At 39.6% G+C, this 18,031-nt stretch overlaps 1 pseudogene; it reads left to right on the top strand.

The window, feature by feature from the left end:
- Positions 1-11,431: 11,431 nt before the first annotated feature.
- LOC108760619 (uncharacterized) overlaps positions 11,432-18,031 on the top strand; it is a 7,519-nt pseudogene continuing 919 nt past the window's right edge.

Here is an 18,031-nt window from a genome sequence, read left to right as displayed (position 1 = left end):
CTCTCTCTCTCTCTCTCTCTCTCTCTCTCTCTCTCTCTCTCTCTCTCTCTCTCTCTTCAAATTTATAATTTCAATAAAATCTTTCAAATAAAGTTGAAATTTAAAATCTTTACAATAAATTTTAATATTCCGATTTTTATTTAATTGTTATTACTTCATTTAGTTCTATAGTTAAATTTTAAATATCGTATAATTTCTTAAACTTTACGAAGAATTTCGAAATTTACTTAAGGAATTAACATTAAATTTTTTTAGGATATCCATCTCTCTCTCCCTCCCTCCCTCTCTCTTTCTCTCTCTCTCTCTCTCTCTCATATTCAGTTCCTTGAGTTAAAACTTCACAATCCAAATCCATATCTCTCTCAACAGCACGACAGTCAAATTAAAGAGAATTTCACGCGTAAATGGTCAAACGTAATCCCCATCGTGCGGGGCGTCGGAAGAGAGCGAGGATCGAGGCGCTTCTTAAGGGTACTCCTCCTATTGTTAACCGGAGCATAAAAACTGTAGAGGAGCCCCGTAGTCAACCGCCTGGCTCCTATAAGAAAATCAAAGACGAATTCACCTCCAGCAGTTCAGAAATTCCTCTTATATAGACCTTACAGAATTTTCTCTCACCGCCGCTCCTAGCTTCCAATCATCTTCCTACTTAGATTTCACCCCCATTTCCTATTCCCCCGTTTCCCCAGAAGACGACACCGATTACGATGAAATATTGAAATCTTTGGAATATTTCGTCGAAATCAACAGGCGCTCTTCTCCCTCCCCATAACCATACACACATACACACAACCATATAATAAAACATAGATATACTCACATGTCAATTAGCTATGTGATTAGACGAAAGGATAATACCATCCAATTTATAATGTACCAAACATTGTAATGTATAAATTGTTAGATTATATTAAATATTAGTTGTAAATTAAATTGAATCACCCTTCATTCTCTAACCCTTCCGACTCATTCCATCACCTCGAAGATCGTACGGGTCCTATCCCTGGTTATAAGGATTAAGTTCCTTGACCAAAAATAAGGACCAACGGTGGCACTGTCTTGGGCGGCGTAACAGCGCTTCGTATTTGCGTTTACCCGCACCAAAGACTCGCACAAGTGCTTCCGAGTTGTGGCACGCGTCCACGGAGCGATAAGCCACAAAAAGCGGTATAAGTTGCGCCCTTCCTTGGCCCCCCTCTTAATTCCTTCTTTCCACTAAGATAAAAATACCTTTGGGGCCTGGACGTAACACTATAAAAACCTATATGAATTCCATATGTTCCTAGTTTTAATAGAAAATTTTAAGCAGAGATAACTCTCTGCTTGTTCCTTTTAGGGAGGGTTTCACTACATATATCGTTTATACTATTCTGCCCATTCTTACCTTTTTCCTCGTCATTGGAAACAGAAATTAAAATCGCAAAATAAAAAATTTTTGTTTCTGTAAGAAGTTTGATAAACTTTTTTTATTAAAAAAGACCATTTTTTATTACAGATTTATTTACTTAATCAAATAACATTTTCTTTTATTAACTCTACAATTTTTAAAATAAATATTGATATTTCTTAAATTCAATTAAAAATTTTTGTTACAAAAAATATTTATGTTATTTTTACATTATCATCTTTTAATTTACGTAATATTCACTGCAAGATTCAAATAAATATTGCATTGCTCGTATTAAAAAAAATTTTTTTTAATCATTAAAAATTTTTTTTTAATTAAGATTTTCTTTTCCAGTTTGTAATAAATATAATATTTCAGACAGTATGCTTGTCAGAATGAAAACTTTAAGAGAAACTTTTTCAGGAGAACAGTTATCTTGAAAATGATGTCCAAATGATATCTCATAATAACACTAGTTTACAAAAAAATTTTTTTTTTAATTTCTTTGAACCGAACTACGTGTCTCTTATAGATTTTTAAATGCTGAAAACGATGCCGCAAACGAAAAAATTCTAGCACGTCAGATTTCGAAGATAATTAAGGTTTAATACTACAAAAATTGCTTTTTTGCGACATTTGACACTTTTTAATAAAGAAGGTTAACGTTATCTTGAAATTTCGATCAGGAGTCATGAATGTATTGTTCATCCCCTATAAAATACATTTTTTTTTATTTCAATACCTTACTTTTTATCCATGTTACGAACCCTTAAAGATAAGAGCTATTTCGAATATGAGGACCGCAATGTCATATACGCATGCGGTAACGCTAAAATCATTTTAAAACAACAACAACGCGCATACATACACACATAGAGAGAGAGAGAGAGAGTGAGAGAGGGGGGAAGAAAGAGAGAAAGGGGAAGGGAGAAAGAGGGGAGAGAGAAAGAATTATTTTATGAAAGATATGTAGCTGCATATTACTAATTGCATTTTTTTTTTTAAGCAACGATGTATTTTTATTATACCAGTGGATTAGTCTCATAATTCTGTGCATAAAAGTATCAAGGTACAGTTGTCAAAATGCGACCCTAAGAAATTAATCCGCATACACATACGACGCTGCCGAAATCACCATATTCAAAATAGCTCCTATCTTTAATCGTTCATAACATGGCTAAAAAGTAAGGAATTAAAATTTAAAAAAATGCATTTTATAGGGGATGTACAATACATTCATGACTCCTGATCGAAATTTCAAGATAACGTTAACCTTCTTTATTAAAAAATGTGAAATATCGCAAAAAAACTATTTTTGAAGTATTAAACCTCAATTATCTTGGAAATCCGACGTGCTAGAATTTTTTCGCTTGCGGCATTGTTCTCAGCATCCAAAAATCTATAAAAAACACGTAATCCGGTCCAAAGTAATTTTTTGCTGTAAACTAGTGTAATCATTTATCAGTGGCTAGGAGAACTCTTAAAGATATCTCATTTCAGAGATGTCTTGAAATTTTTATCTTTATAATTTTTTTTATCTTTATTGTGCTAAATGATATCAATTTGTTCTCTCATAGAAAATATCATTATGTTGTATGCTTAGAATATATACTACTGGAAGCGAAATTGCCTACGCCACTCATATACCTAATGTATAGTCAACATCAGTGCCAGAGAGAAAGCTAGAGGGTTCCAAATGTTCGCAATGCGCATGCGTCTTCATCCCTACGTCACGAAATATTGCAACAATATTATTTTGAAAGATTGCAATCTTTCACAAAACACTGCTGCAATATTGTAGCAATATTTCTATGTCCACTAAATAAAATATTGCATACACATTGCTATAGGGGAAAGTGGGCGAATTGTGCGCAGCGGGTAATTGTGCGCATCCTGGTTTGGTGCTTTGCCGATAGATGGAGACATCGCCGTGATGAAATTTTTACGCAGGAGGTCGTCCTCTTAAGTTATAACCACAAAAGATATGACGTAAGTACATTGATAAACAGTGAAAGATAAAAAAGTGAAAACATACATTTTCTTGTTATTTCAGCGTTCAGAAAATAAGGTGGTAAGTCCGTATTTTTAATTTGTTGGTTTAAAGTTGCATACGTTATTAAAGTACGTTATTATGTGCACCTTTCGACCCGTTATTTATTAAGTTTGGTTAACTAGTATTGAAGTAACGTATTTCATATAGAGTCAGATCGTGGCGGGTAACTGTGCGCAGGCGGTTTGAAATGCGCACAATTACCCATCTTCAATAGACTATATAGCTATTTTCCAATATACACAAGTGAAACTGAATTTGAAGTGAGCTGAATACTTTATACTCAGATTATGACATCACTACTTGTTTACTTTTATAAAAAGTTATCACATGTCAACATAGATTCATAACCCCACTTTGGATTGATTTTACGAAACTCACTAAAGCACAGTTTCGATCTTGTATATATATATCTTGTATATATATTTATATTACAATGTTATAAATGTATTTTATGATTTTTTCTTTGTCAACATTACATAATTCATTCACTTCCTACAACTTTTGCTTTGCGCACAATTCCCTAACCCATGCGCACAATTACCCGACGCGTGACAAATTTTTTCGCTTTTCCGTTTTTTCCTTTTTACCAAATACAACCTTATTGAATGAAAATCTGTTCAATATAAGAATACGTAATAGTAGGAGAATGTTTATAGTTTCTATTTCCCTATTTATATCGTTTTGAACTTAGAAAACCATCTCAGAAAAACAAATATCCCTTAGGTGCGCACAATTCGCCCACTTTCCCCTAACATTATACACTATTTCAATAATTATTCTAGTTCTATTAATTGCTAACATATTATTGTTTAACATCATATTCCAGAACACATACGATAAAGTTATGATCAAAAAATATTCGGGAGCTTAGAAAGCACATCCAAGGCTACCCCTACAGCACGAAATATTGCAGCAATATTATTTTGAGAAATTGTAACATTTCATAAAACATTGCTGCAATATTGTAGCAATATTCCTATGTCTGCAAAAATAAAATATTGCTATAACATTATGCAATATTTTAATAATTATTCTAATTCTATTAATTGCTAACATATTATTATTTAGCATCATATTTCAAAATACAAACACAAATTATAAAGTTATAATAAAAAAATATTCGGAGGCTTAGACGGCACATTCAAGACTATGTTCCGATCGAGACATTAATTGTTAAAATTGACAGATATTCAGGTTAAGAAATCTGTCATATCGATGACATAGAGGATTATACAAATTCTCTTGTTTTATAAACACGAATTCTCTACTTTAAAAACAAGTTCTCTGGTTTAAAAACACAAATTCTCTGCTTTAAAAATACAAATTTTTTGCTTTAAAAACATAAATTATTTTTTATATGACTTTTGTTCTTATAGAAAGAATTTGTTTTTAAAGCAGAGAATTTGTGTTTTAAAGCAGAGAATTTGTGTTTTTAAAGCAGACAAATACCTAATCAAAACAAATTCTCTGCTGTAAAAACAAAAATGATATAGAAAGTGATATATCTTTTTAAAACATAGAATTTGAATTTTTAAAACAAAAAGTTCAAGTTTTGAAAGCAGAGAATTTGTTTCTAAAGCAGAGAATTTATTTTTATAGCGGAGAATTTATGTTATTGAAGCAAAAAATACTTTATTATGGCCTCACTTACATGTTCTCATATCTATCTCTATGCCATCGATGTGACAGATTTCCTAATCTGAACAGTTGTTAACTTTAACGATTAATATCTCAATTCACGGGGCAGAGTGACAAAACGCGTCGAATGAGCGTAATTTTATCAATATCAGAGGTGAAGAGGCTAAACTCAACAATTACCGCTTTTATATTTAATTTACTAATTCCATGTAACAACTTTTAGTATGCGCTAATATAATCTGTAATACAAGTGACTAAATTCACTTAAAGTAATAATCTTTTATAGCTTAAATACTAGCGCGCTCAGAAGTTTGCGACGACGCGGATGGAGACCGCGAGGTTAGAACACCATAATTCAAATTATATAACATTAACATAATATAACGGAACAATTGTTATACCTATAACACGCAGCAAATGCCGTTATGTATTACTGTTCGTTTACTATACATATAAATAACTAAAATAACGGAACAGTGTAATAGTTTTACAACCCGGTTATATAAAATATATAAAGTTATTATTGAAACGGAGAGGAAGGCGAGGTCGGTTAATAACACAACAAGGCAGGAATATTCTGGTTGCACCTTTTATTAGGAGTTCCCGTAGCTATCACAATGGGATGCTCGAACTAGGAAGAAGAAGCTCGTACCACATATAGAGGACGTGACTTGACTAAGCGTAGTAAAACGTTAAGTCGGTTTTACATTATAGGTCTGTTCATATATCGTACAATAAAAACGCGAAACGCGCCAACACTTCCTCGATACACGATCAATCATACTTCACGGGAGATGTGTCGGAGGCCAGAGATCTTAATGCATCTCGTATACTTCGGTCTTGGAAGTCCCTTGGTGAGCATATCAGCAGGCATGTCGTTTGTAGATACGTGAGCCACCTTCAGTTGTCCATGGCTCAAAATTTCACGGATGAAATAATAGTGCATGTCTTTATGCTTGCTTCAAAAATAGTACACTGGATTTTGAGCTAGTTTCAACGCCCCTAAGTTATCGTTAAAGACGGTGATGTCGGCAAACTCAGGCAACCAGAGTTGTCCCAGAAAACTGCGAATGTAGATAGCTTCCTTAGCGCATTCAGTTAATCCCATGTATTCCGCCTCAGTTGACGAAAGGGCGATCGTTGGTTGCTTCCTGGAGTCCCAGGATATAGGGCTACCAGATAATTTGAAAAGAAAGCCGATGTATGATCGTCGGTCGTCGGGCAACTTCCCTAGTCGGCATCAACAAAACCCTCGACGGGCTTAGTATCTCGGCGATAGACAAGTCCTAGATCTCTGGATCCCTTGAAGTATCGAAGAACTCGTTTTGCGGCACTCCAGTGTTCCTTACCGTAGCAGTTGTTGAATTGTCCCAAGTAACTGACGGCATAACTTATGTCAGGACGCGTCGTTACAGCCAAGGAGGTTAAAGCACGAGCTCTCGATAAGGAAGATTCTTCTTCGTCAGGATACGTTTCCTTTTTGGTGACTCTCAGGCATCAACCGGTGTGCTAACGGGGTGCAGTCAGTCATCCCAAACCGCTTGAGTATATCGTCAATGTACCCTCGTTGATGCATGGTTACCTTGAAATGGCCGGTATTGAATTCCACGTTAAGACAGTAATTCGTCTCGCCGAGGTCTTTTATGGCAAATCGTTTAGTCATGTCATTGCAAAATTTTGTAATGACCTTGGGATTACATGAGGCGACTAGAATGTCGTCGACGTAGACCACGATGACGGTGAAATCCTCCCCTTTTCTGTATGTGTAGAGGCAGGGATCAGCGTCGGAAGGGATGGCGCCGAGACTACTTAGTATCTCATCCAGCTTGGTATGCCAGTTTCTTTCGGCTTGGCGGAGGCCGTATAATAACTTCTTTAGTAGACACACTTTACCTTCGCTTAGCAAGTCTTAAAGCATTCCATTGGCTTTGATAGCTAGATCCGGATCGTTTTCGTCTTCTGAGATTGTCCTTAAGATCCTGGTTTTAGTTGCTTAGAAGGTTCCATTAAAATCTGTTCTTCCAAGTCGCCGTTTAGGTAGGCAGTAGTTACGTCGAAATAATATATTTTCATGCCTAGGCGAGCCGATAACGCTGCGATCAGGCGTATTGTTCCTTGTCGTGCTACGGATGTGAAGACTTCCTTGAAGTGTAATCCAGGCTGCTGGCTGAAGCCCTAAACGACCAGACGTACTTTGTATCTATGAAGGGAGCCGTCCAAATTGAATTTGTTACGCAAAACGATGCGGCTGCCTATAATAGTAAAATTCTTTGGACGATCCACGAGTTGCCATGTATTGTTTTATATAACGGATTGATTTCGGATACCATGGCGTCCTACCACTCTTCAGCTTCTGGACCTGCCATAGCTTGTTTCATTGGCGCTTCGAACATGAGAGCGATTGTCTCCTAAGCGTGTCCCGAGTAAACATTTGCAGACGAATAAATTTTGCGAGGTCTTCCTCTTTGTTCTATGGATTCTGGATCTTCCTCGTCCCTTCAATGAAGGCTGTGATAATTCAGATGTGGTTTCGTCATCATTATTATCTTCATCGGATTGTTCTTCGTTTGATTGTTGCACAACTGACGGCTCTGTAATGGGTAAAAATAATTCGACGTTGGTGGATTCGTGTTTTCCGTCCGTCGTACTTGGTAGTTCTTCCTCTGACTCGTCATTCAACGGAAGATCAGGATTTTGGGAATATGATTCTGTGTCTTCAATGAATTTGATGTCGCATGATATAATGACTGTTTTCTTCAGGTATCCATACTCTAAAGCCTTTGGATTCGATAGGAAAACCTAAAAAGATGCCTCCTTTGCAGCGTCGATCCAGTTTCCCTCGGCCTGGTTCTGTGTTTAGACAAATGACTCGACATTCGAAGTCTCTAAAGTGCTTGACGTTGTGTACGTTTCCGGTCCATAGCTGATGTGGAGTTCAGCCATTGATACTTCTAGACGGACATTGGTTTCGGATATAGTTGGTGGTATTGAACGCTTCGGCCCAAAATTTGGATGGTACACCCGACTGAACGAGTAAGCATCTGGCCATATCCAGGATAGTGCAATTTCATCGTTCTGCGATCCCATTTTGCTCAGGATTGTATGGAACGGTGAGTCGTCTGGCGATGCCGTTTTTTTCTTTTCAGGAATTTGTCGAAACCTTTACCTGTAAATTCCAAGCCGTTATCGGATTGAAAACACTTAACCTTTTTATCCGTTTGCCTTTCCGTTAGTGCGATGAACTCTTTAGTTGCTTGGAGGGCTTCGCTTTTGTGTCGCAAGAAATGAACTTGGCTCCATCTTGAACGGTCATCGATGAATTCGATGCAATACTTCGCCTTTCCTATTGACTCGACGCGCATGGGGCCGCAAACGTCAGAGTGAATTAGATCGAGGAATTTCGAAGTTCTTCCAGATTTCTTAGGGAACGCTGTGCGAGTCATCTTTCTTTGGAGGCAGACTTCACAAGTAAATTCTTCAACATTGGAATTAAATTTCATACCATCGATGATTCCGCGTTGCCGTGCCTTGATGAGGTCTCTCACGTTTAAATGGCCGAATCTGCGATGCCATAGCTGGAGGGCTGGAATTTTATTCGACGATGATAGTGCGCAACTTGGTTTCGAGTCGTCTCGTCCGGATTCTCGCGCGAAATACAGGGGACGCCTGTTACCTTCTACTTTGAGGAAGACGTGAGAGCAGTTATACAAATCTTTATGAAAAAATAACTTGGGTCTAATGTGATGAGAGGTTAATCTAAGCCGCAACTTTTACATAATTACGCGGAAATCCTCGATGAAAATTCGTGGGTTGCTCGGCATTTCTTCCGAGAAAAAAAACTCACCCGGTACTTTGAATGTAGTACCGTAAACCAATTCCGCTACAGAAGTGCCAAGATCCTCTTTGAAACAAGTTCTTAGTCCGAGTAATATTACTGGCAGTGTATCAGTCCATTGAGTTTCACCGTGACACATTAATGCAGTTTTTAAAGAGCGATGACATCGTTCAATGATTCCATTAGAATCTGGATAGTAGTTGTCTGACAACGTTAGAACCAACGAGTTTGGTTAATGCATCGAACAGTTGCGCTTCGAATTGCGAGCCCTAATCAGTTGTGATCAGGCGTGGAGCTCCAAATCTGGCTATCCAGTAAGTGAAGAACATCTTCGCCACCGTATCTGCAGTACAATCCTGTAATGGAATGGCTTCCGGCCAACGAGTAAATCGGTCAATCATTGTTAAATAAATACTTAAAATCTTTGTTTGGAGATAGAGGACCGACGATATCAATATGTACGTGCTCGAAACGGGTATCTGGTACTGGTATTTTGGTAGACAAGGTATGGTTATACCAATGAATTTTAGATTGCTGGCATGCTAGACAGGTGCCCACTCTTTAATATCTTTAGCCATGGAGGGTCACACAAATTTTTGTACGGTGACAATTTGCCGGTGAGTTGTTCTGCCGCTTAGATGGAACATTTGATGCACCAAGTCGAAAACTCGTCTTCGTAATGATCTAGGGATGTATGGCTCTTCTTCTGAAGTGTCAGTAAATGCTGAATGCTGTTTTCGATAAGGTAAACTATTTCAGAGACGTTGCTGTAAATTGCTTCAATTGTTGCAATTCGTCGTCCGAGGCTTGAGCTTCTGCAATCTCCTGCATATCGAGACTAGTTGACATCACGACAGTGTCGACGCGAGATAATGCATCTGCTACAATGTTTTCAGCGCCTGAAACGTGACGTACATCGGTTATAAAGTCCGAAATGAAGAGTAGTTGACGGGTTTGTCTTGGCGACATTTGATCCGATTTCTTCTTGAATACATAAACGAGGGGTTTATGATCCGTGATAACATGAAAGTTTCGTTCCTCTTGCATATATCGGAAATGTTTGATAACCACATAAATAGCTAATAATTCCCTATCATATGCGCTGTACTTTGCGTAGGCGTGAGCTTCCTTGAAAAGAAACTGAGTGGTTGTAAGAATCCGTTGCTGTGCTGTTGCAACACCGCACCGATTGCTTTGTCTAAGACGTCTGTTTGTAAAGAGAGTGTTGCATTGCTGTCTGGAAATGCGAGCGAGGTGGTTTGAGCGAGATGTTCCTTAACTCATTGAAAGGATTATTTGAACTCAGGAGTCCATTCTATTTTCGCATTGTTATTGCGTTTACGCCCCAAGATTACCTTTAACAATGGCGCTTGCATGTTTGCGAGGTCTTTAAGGAACTAGTTATAGAAATTGAGCATTCCTAAGAAACGTCGAAGTCCTTTGACAGTAGCTGGTTTCTGAAATTCAGCCATAGCTTGAACTTTTTCGGGTAAAGGTTTGATGTCTTCAGCGCTGATTGTATATCCCAGGAAGCTGACACTTTTCTGTCCTAACACACATTTATTCGGATTAATTGCTACACCATACTGTTGAAGTCTGCCGAATAGTACTTTTAGATGCTCCTTATGCTGTGTTTCATCCTGCGAAGCGATTAAAATATCATCAATATAAGTAACACAGAAGTCAAGTCCTGCAGTTACTCAGTCCATAAATCTTTGAAAAGTTTGTGTTGCGTTACGAAATCCGAATGTCGTACAAGGAAATTCGAAAAGTCCGAATGGTGTAATGATTGCGGTTTTAGGAATATCCGATTGGCGGACTGGAATCTATTGATATGCACGCACTAGATCTACCGTAGAGAATACGGTTTTGCCATGCAGGAAATGTGTGCTGTCTTGCAAGAACGAAATTGAGTAACGATCTGACAAGGTTACCTCGTTAAGTTTGCAGTAATCTCCACACGGACGCCATTCGCTGTTCTTCTTCTGTACGAGATGTAGGGGACTAGTCCAAGAACTCTACATAAGCCTTGTTGCATCATGTACTCAAAGTCTCGTTTAGCTGCTTTGTGTTTTTCTAGGCAGAGTTGTCTGGCTTTGTTTGACACGGGGGGACTCGTTGTTTCGATTACATGTTCCATCCCGTGTGCGGTTTGTTTGTGCATGATCGACGTCCTAGTTATTTCGGGAAACTTAGGATCTCTTTGTATGGGCAGTCGCCGACCAACGCTGTTAATCGAGGAATAGTTTTGTTAACAAGCTAAACAAAGATTTTAAAAAACATGCTACCGTCGATCAAACGCTTGTGCCTTATGTTAGGCAGCAAATTGAAACGTGCTAAAAAATCTGAGCCAATAATGAAGGTATCCACATCGACAATTATGAAAGGCCATTGAAAAATACGACGGAATCCCAAAACAAGCTGGAGTAATTTTTGTCCATACGTAGGGATGATCGTTCCATTTGCAGCGTAGAGTACCCGATCGCTAATGTGAGCACGATCGCGTCTTGAAACAGGAATGATCGAGACATCTGCTCCAGTATCCACCAAAAATTTGATGCCGGTGACACGGTCTCTAATGATACGGCGAGCTGCTACGGCCAAACTATCTGCCGCCGGAGATAGTTCGGCCTCTAATTTTCCTGTAACGCTGGCTTCCAGCTGCAGGGTTGCGTACACTTGGTAGCTTTGCCGCCAAAGCGTCGATAATACCAGCAGGGCTTACTCTCCGATTGTGATCTTGAACGGTTTCTGCGACGAGAATCCCGCAAGGCCTGTGACTTGCCACGCGATAAACGAGTTTCCGATTTCTCCAACTGATCTAGAAACGCGAACATTTGCGATTCCGCCGAGTTGGTTTTGATCGGTGTAACTGCTGCGTTAACGCCAGCGGGTAGCATGTCTGTAATTCGGTCTGCTAGTTGCGATAGCTCTTCGAGTTCGTGCTTGGTAGCTGTTAATATAGCCTGCACTTGTTGTGGTAGGTACTGCAGCCATAAAGATTTAAGCACTTCCTCTGACACGCCGTTTTGCGCGAGATCTCTCATCCGACGGGACAATTGTGACGGACGGCGGTCATCTAGATCAACCTCATTTAATAACTTACACAATTTCTTTTCAGTGCTATCCACAAAACTCTTAATTAACCTATCTTTGAGTGTGATGTATCTATCCGTCGCGGGCAGATTAAGCACAATATCGCTAACTTCGGTCAAGGAATCGTCGCCAAGGCATTGTATCACGTAATTATATTTCGTCTCATTTACAGTTATACCCGTGGTGAGAAATTGAGCTTCCATTTGTACGAACTATGGGTCTGGCTTCGATTTCCAGAACAGCGTGAATCTGATTCCGACTCGCGCAAGCGCAAGAACTTCAACTATACGTGACGATGCACCTGATCACCCGAGGGAGGATCGCCTGAGCCGTCTGAGCCACTAGCCATGTCTGCGGCTTGTTAGAACGCGCGCGTTAGGTTAAACGGAACGCAACGCAATCACGTCGGGGTCACCAATCTGTGGCTACGTTGTGGCTGCTGTGCGTACAATGTGTGTGTACAATGTGGCGCCGAGCATGTCTGGGCACCGGCGATGGCTTACTAATGGCGAAGGAAAATTGGCGGGAAATCACTAAGTTCACAAAGAAATGTTACTCATTGTTTCTGACTCACAAGTTAAGGCGGTTTAATATAAATTTAAATGAATACTTGGAACGTATAGATCGAAAGAGTAGAGACGTAATTGCGTGCGTTACGTCCAATCGAATATCAGTATCGCATTACTAGGTTAGAATTATACGAGAAAACTAAAAAATCTACAACATAAGCGTTTGTCTAACGACGCGAGTATCTACCTAACGACATGAGCGGTAATCGATGCCAATCTCGCAATGAACATAAAGTGATAATTAATCTTACCGAGCACTAACTTAAAAATCTATCGCTGAGACTTACAAAAGGTCCGCACGCAGAACGCCATGACACCGGAGAGAAAGAGAGAGAGAGAGAAAAAACCGGAAAAGGAAATGACTCAAGCGCCGCAATTAACGCTTGAAACGCCACATGCGTAGTAAAACGCATGTGGCGTTTGAAGCGTTAGTTGCGGCACTCGAGTCATTTCCTTTTCCGGTTTTCTTCTCTCTCTCCCCCCCCCCTCTCTCTCTCTTTCTTTAAGACAATTTTACATTATAGGTCTGTTCGTAAATCGTACGATAAAAATGTGGACCGCGCTAATAGTTATAAAAGTTCCGGACTGTTAAAATATCTTGAAAAATAAGCATTTTTGAGAAAAATGTTTCAGACAAAAGTTATAGGGTTTAAAAAGATTTATTCACCGATCACATCCGTTTGACTTTGAGTGGCGTCGCCAAGATCAGATCAAATCGAGTGAAATTGTGTTTAAATCAAAGAAATGACGTTCAAATAAAAAATATATTTTCTTTAACCGTATAGCAAATAAACGTTTTTTTTAATCGAAGAAATCTTTCTCTGGATGAAAATATTTCAAAGCATTTCGTTATTGCAAGTTATATGTTCAAATTTAATTATTTAGGTTTATCATATGTTAGACTTTGTTAGAGTTTAAGCAACAACATAATAGAATTTCTTCCTTTTTTTATTGTGACGTCCCGCCACCTTTTTTTAAACCTTATATTACACCCATTAATTTGTTACGTCCAGCGGACTCACGCTGCCTCTTTTCTTTTTCTCACGGAGACCTAGGGGTTATCAACCCCCTAGGACTTCTAGGAAAAGTAATAAAAATCTTTTCCCATGAGAAAATTTAAAGTAAAAAGACTCTAGTGTCTCCATTAATGGCAAATAAAATAGAGTTAGAATCGGTGAACGCAGGGAGCTAATGCACCGCCGATGACACTTCCCTTGGACAGCGCCATTAAAAACGGCAGTTAATGTCAGTACTGGCGCCTAAACATTTTTCTGACAAGCAAGTCGCGAACGATTCTCACGATCTCCGCGACCATAAAATATAAATGTGACATGCGAAGTCCAAGAAAAGTGTTTGACGAGCGCGTACCGACAGTGCACGTGCGCTCGTCTTAATCGGTGCACGTGCATTTTCCCATAAATTTAGGAAAGTCATAAACTAAAACGATACTTGTTGATACCAACCGACTTCTTTCCTCCCCCATAATCTCGACCAATCCAAAATCCCGAAAGTCATCCCACCACCCAAATTTGAACCCCACTAATTAGGAAAAACCGCTATATAAACCACGGTTCCGCGGTCCTGAGCTCTCTTGCTCTTGTCCTTTTGCTCTTGTCCGTTCATCTTTTGGTTTTTCTTTGCCGAGGGCTTCGTTGTATAAGTTCTTAAAGTCGGTCGCCAGGGTTAATCCAACCTATCTAATTCATTCAAAACCGATCAAGTTCGAGTCTCGAGCGCACTCCGTTTCTTATTTGTAAAAAGAAACAAAGTATTAGAGTCAGTGACTTGACGCCCCGAGGTCTCAACTACATAGCCGACCACGAAGTTTCCGAAGCCTCGTCACCAGACTCAGCAGACTTCATCGACCAGTAAGTCAATATACCCTGTTCTTTTCTTTCTTTTTTTTATTGTTCTTTCTTTTCTTTTCCTCCTCACCGTATTTAAGTAGTCGCTCTCGATTTTCGCGTTCAGTTTTCCTTTTTTTTCAGTTGTTCGGTAACTGAGTAATATTTTTTCGCTTACCTTTAAAATGATATTGCAGTGCGCTCTAACGGGTCCACCGCATCTCCACCTCCACGCCGCAGCGTGATACGTTTCGTAAGGTCGTGCCGAACTGTTATTCGAACCAGGACTCGTACCGCTCAGGAACTTCGCCCCGCGGTCCAACCCTGTATTACTCACCCTCCGACGCCAAACACTCCGACAGAGACACTCACGATACCCTCTTTCCTGTCTTTGTTTTCTCCTCCACTCGAGGTCTCATACTCACCACCACCACCCTTACCTATCTCACCTGATGAGACTCTCGATCCACAGATCCCAGCTCCTCACTCTGACTTCGATCCCGAAATCCTCACCTTCACCGATCAAACTACCCTTCTCCCTTCTCAGACCTTTCATTACATCACATCCATAGATTCATTACATCCATAGAAGACCTTCTTGATTTCTGAGTGACTGCTCCTCCCAATACCTCCCAACCCGCCATCGTATATTTAGAAGGTTGCCCACATCCATTTACCATCCCGGCTGAAAATCTAATTCCTTTTTTTGAATATTCCCTTCCTCCCTAAATCTAAATTATCACACTCTCATTATTATTATTACACACACACCCACACCAACACATATGACTATATTATTATAAATATATATATATTTTGTAAAATAAATATAAGTTTTACAACACATTGTCTTTATGTATCCACGAATTGTGTGAATTGTCAAATCCCAATCATTTCACGTAAACCTCGTTCCCCCTCTTGCGCAACACCTTTTCGACGAGATGCACGTCGGGATTAGCGACACTGTGCAATTCGTATTCGTAGAATCCTCTCGCAATAGGCTCTCCGCGAGACTCTTGCAATAGATACGTCACTGGATTAGTTTGCTGCACTTTGATAATTTTATGGACCTCCGTGGTCCAATTCGGCGTGTATCCTTTATCAAAGACTGTCTTGAATTTGCTCACGCGTATCGAATCACCCACTTTATACCGTGTAGGTGCAGCAATCTTTACGCGATTGTAAACCGTAATTAAGAGTCTGTCGTGCGATAAACGCACTTCCCTTCGAACTACATATTCCCGGATATCAGTTTTGCGGTCCGGGGACGCGATTGAAGAAGCGATTGGCCAGAGACAATCGAGGTATTAATCCATTGGATGCTGCGTGTCGCGAGCACGACACAGCGTATTCGCATAGCAACGCTCTCACCGAACGACACGCGGCTGATAATATACTTGCTGAGAAGGCGCGGAAATACATTACCGCGAGTGATTCGACTCTCAGAGAGAGAGCCGCAGCCACAGCCGTTTGGGCAGCTATGAAGACCAAAACGAAGATTGGTATGGGCTTGAAAACAAAGAAGAAGAGGAGTTCTACCGCTGCTCGACGTTCTCGGATCATTGGTCGGCGGGGCGGCGGGAGTCGCCAAGGCCGTTGTTGTGCCGCTTCACGGCACGGTTCGGGATCCACAAAGGACTCGGGAGAGGGTCGCACAAATAAGCACTTTCTTGTAGTTTTCTTTAGTAAATATATAACACATTTATTTCTACAAGTCACAAGTTGTATTGATTTACGATCTCACTTTACGTATCGTACTCGCGTCGCGATATATGTATGGTAATGCTTCGGACGACGCGACGCGTTATGCTTATTACTTGACCGAATTTCTGACCGTCGACCGCAGATCGGGTCGCGCTTATATTTGATATTTTGGGGGTCAGCTTTGGACCGTCCGTGCTGATCCGTCAGCGTTCCGCTTATCGGACGAGGCCGCGTAAACATCTGAGTTAGCGTTTTCTTTTGTTCCGAGTTTATTTGCCTTCAGGGTCGTCTTTTAAATTAATTTTATTGTTTATCTTATTTTAAATAATATGATTTCGTTCGTGTAAGCTAAACACGTATCGTGGCGCAATGGTCACTTGTGCAATATCGCACTCGTGACATTCCTCCCCCCTTGGGAAAGGAAACGAGGTTATGAGTTTCCGTATTTATTATCAATTATTGTCGTACATTCTATCCCGATTTACAATAAATTTTTACAATCGTTTCTTAATTTTAATATAACATGGCGTCGTTGCTACGCCTTTGAACTCGTTGTCCTCTCGCATTTGCCTTCACTTACGCACTATATACATAGCTATACATATGATGTTAATTACAATTAAAATAACAGTGCCTGTTCCTATGGGATACATTACATATTTGTTATTGAATACATGAGTGTTACTTTTCCCTAAATATTCTTCAACTTCTCTTATACCTAGACTTAATTCGGTTAATTCCTTAGGATCTTTAATTAATTGTTTGAGCGGTCAATATCAATGTCCTTTTCAAAATGACACGTTAGGTTATATTCCGGAAGATATTCTTTAATGTATTGTACGTTTAGTATTGATTTCGTGCGTAACGTTAAATCTGGGGTGGTTAACTTGCAATCCCCGTTTAATTTAATTCTACCGGTTCCATTAATTTCTAATGCGTTTTCTTCGTTATTGCAATTAATAAAAACTTTCTGGCTTTCCCTGGTGGAATATAGCCACGTTTGAGCCTCCGTCAACGTAATCCACAAAGTAGTGCTAGATAAAACGTGTCCGTTTTCGCAATTTTGCATTTGTCCTGGCGCGTTTATGAATATCGATACCTCGTTCGCACGGTGCATCGGATTTAATATAGTATATCGGAAATGTTTGCCCGCACGTATACGTGGTAGTGTCTCGCACGCATTTATTTAAGTCATTTTCGCTTAACATAGTGTAATGGTTATTTTCCTTATCTATCGCTATTAGTAGGTAATCCGATTTCACGAACGTAAAGATATTGGAGTGCGAGTAGTGGGGTAGCGGTGTCACGCGTATTATCTTATACGTCGGGTATGCGATTACCGGGAACTTCAGTGTAGTAAATATATGAGAGTTAAAATAGACTGCATTAATCGACATATATTTTTGGATAGTACTCCAATTTTCCACTTTTACTTGAAAGGGAAAGTGCAACCCTTTTGTTAATTGTGACGCGGCTTCTCGCAAGTCTATTATTATCGGCTCTAAAGGTAGTAAACGAGTGGGTATTAATCCTTCCTTCGAATAGGCTAAATAGTCTAACGTTTTACATACGTCTACTGTCAGATCCGTCATAATGGCAGTGAGTATTTGTAAATGCTCGTCCAAATCCTCTCGTTGCGTATATTTATCTAGTTGCATTCCCATTCTCTTGGTAAGATTTAACAACAGATTTTCATTATAGGCCGTCGCCTTTTCGAGGCTACTTATATGCCCAATAGTGGCGTTTAATATCTTCAGTTGATGCTTCGCTGCATGTTGTAACACCTGTTGGTTCTCTTGGAGTATTTGTAGCTGCTCGTTTATTCGCTGCGCGTCTTCCGCGTCCATTGTTCCAAACAGCGTTTTGCTGATTGTGCCAATCGCGTTTATTAATCCTCTTTTATTA

Source organism: Trachymyrmex cornetzi, unplaced genomic scaffold (assembly GCF_001594075.2).
Source record: "Trachymyrmex cornetzi isolate Tcor2-1 unplaced genomic scaffold, Tcor1.1 scaffold2295, whole genome shotgun sequence".
NCBI lineage: Eukaryota > Metazoa > Arthropoda > Insecta > Hymenoptera > Formicidae > Trachymyrmex > Trachymyrmex cornetzi.
The sequence above is the reverse complement of the archived record's forward strand: the minus strand, read 5'-3'. Positions and strand labels throughout refer to the sequence as shown.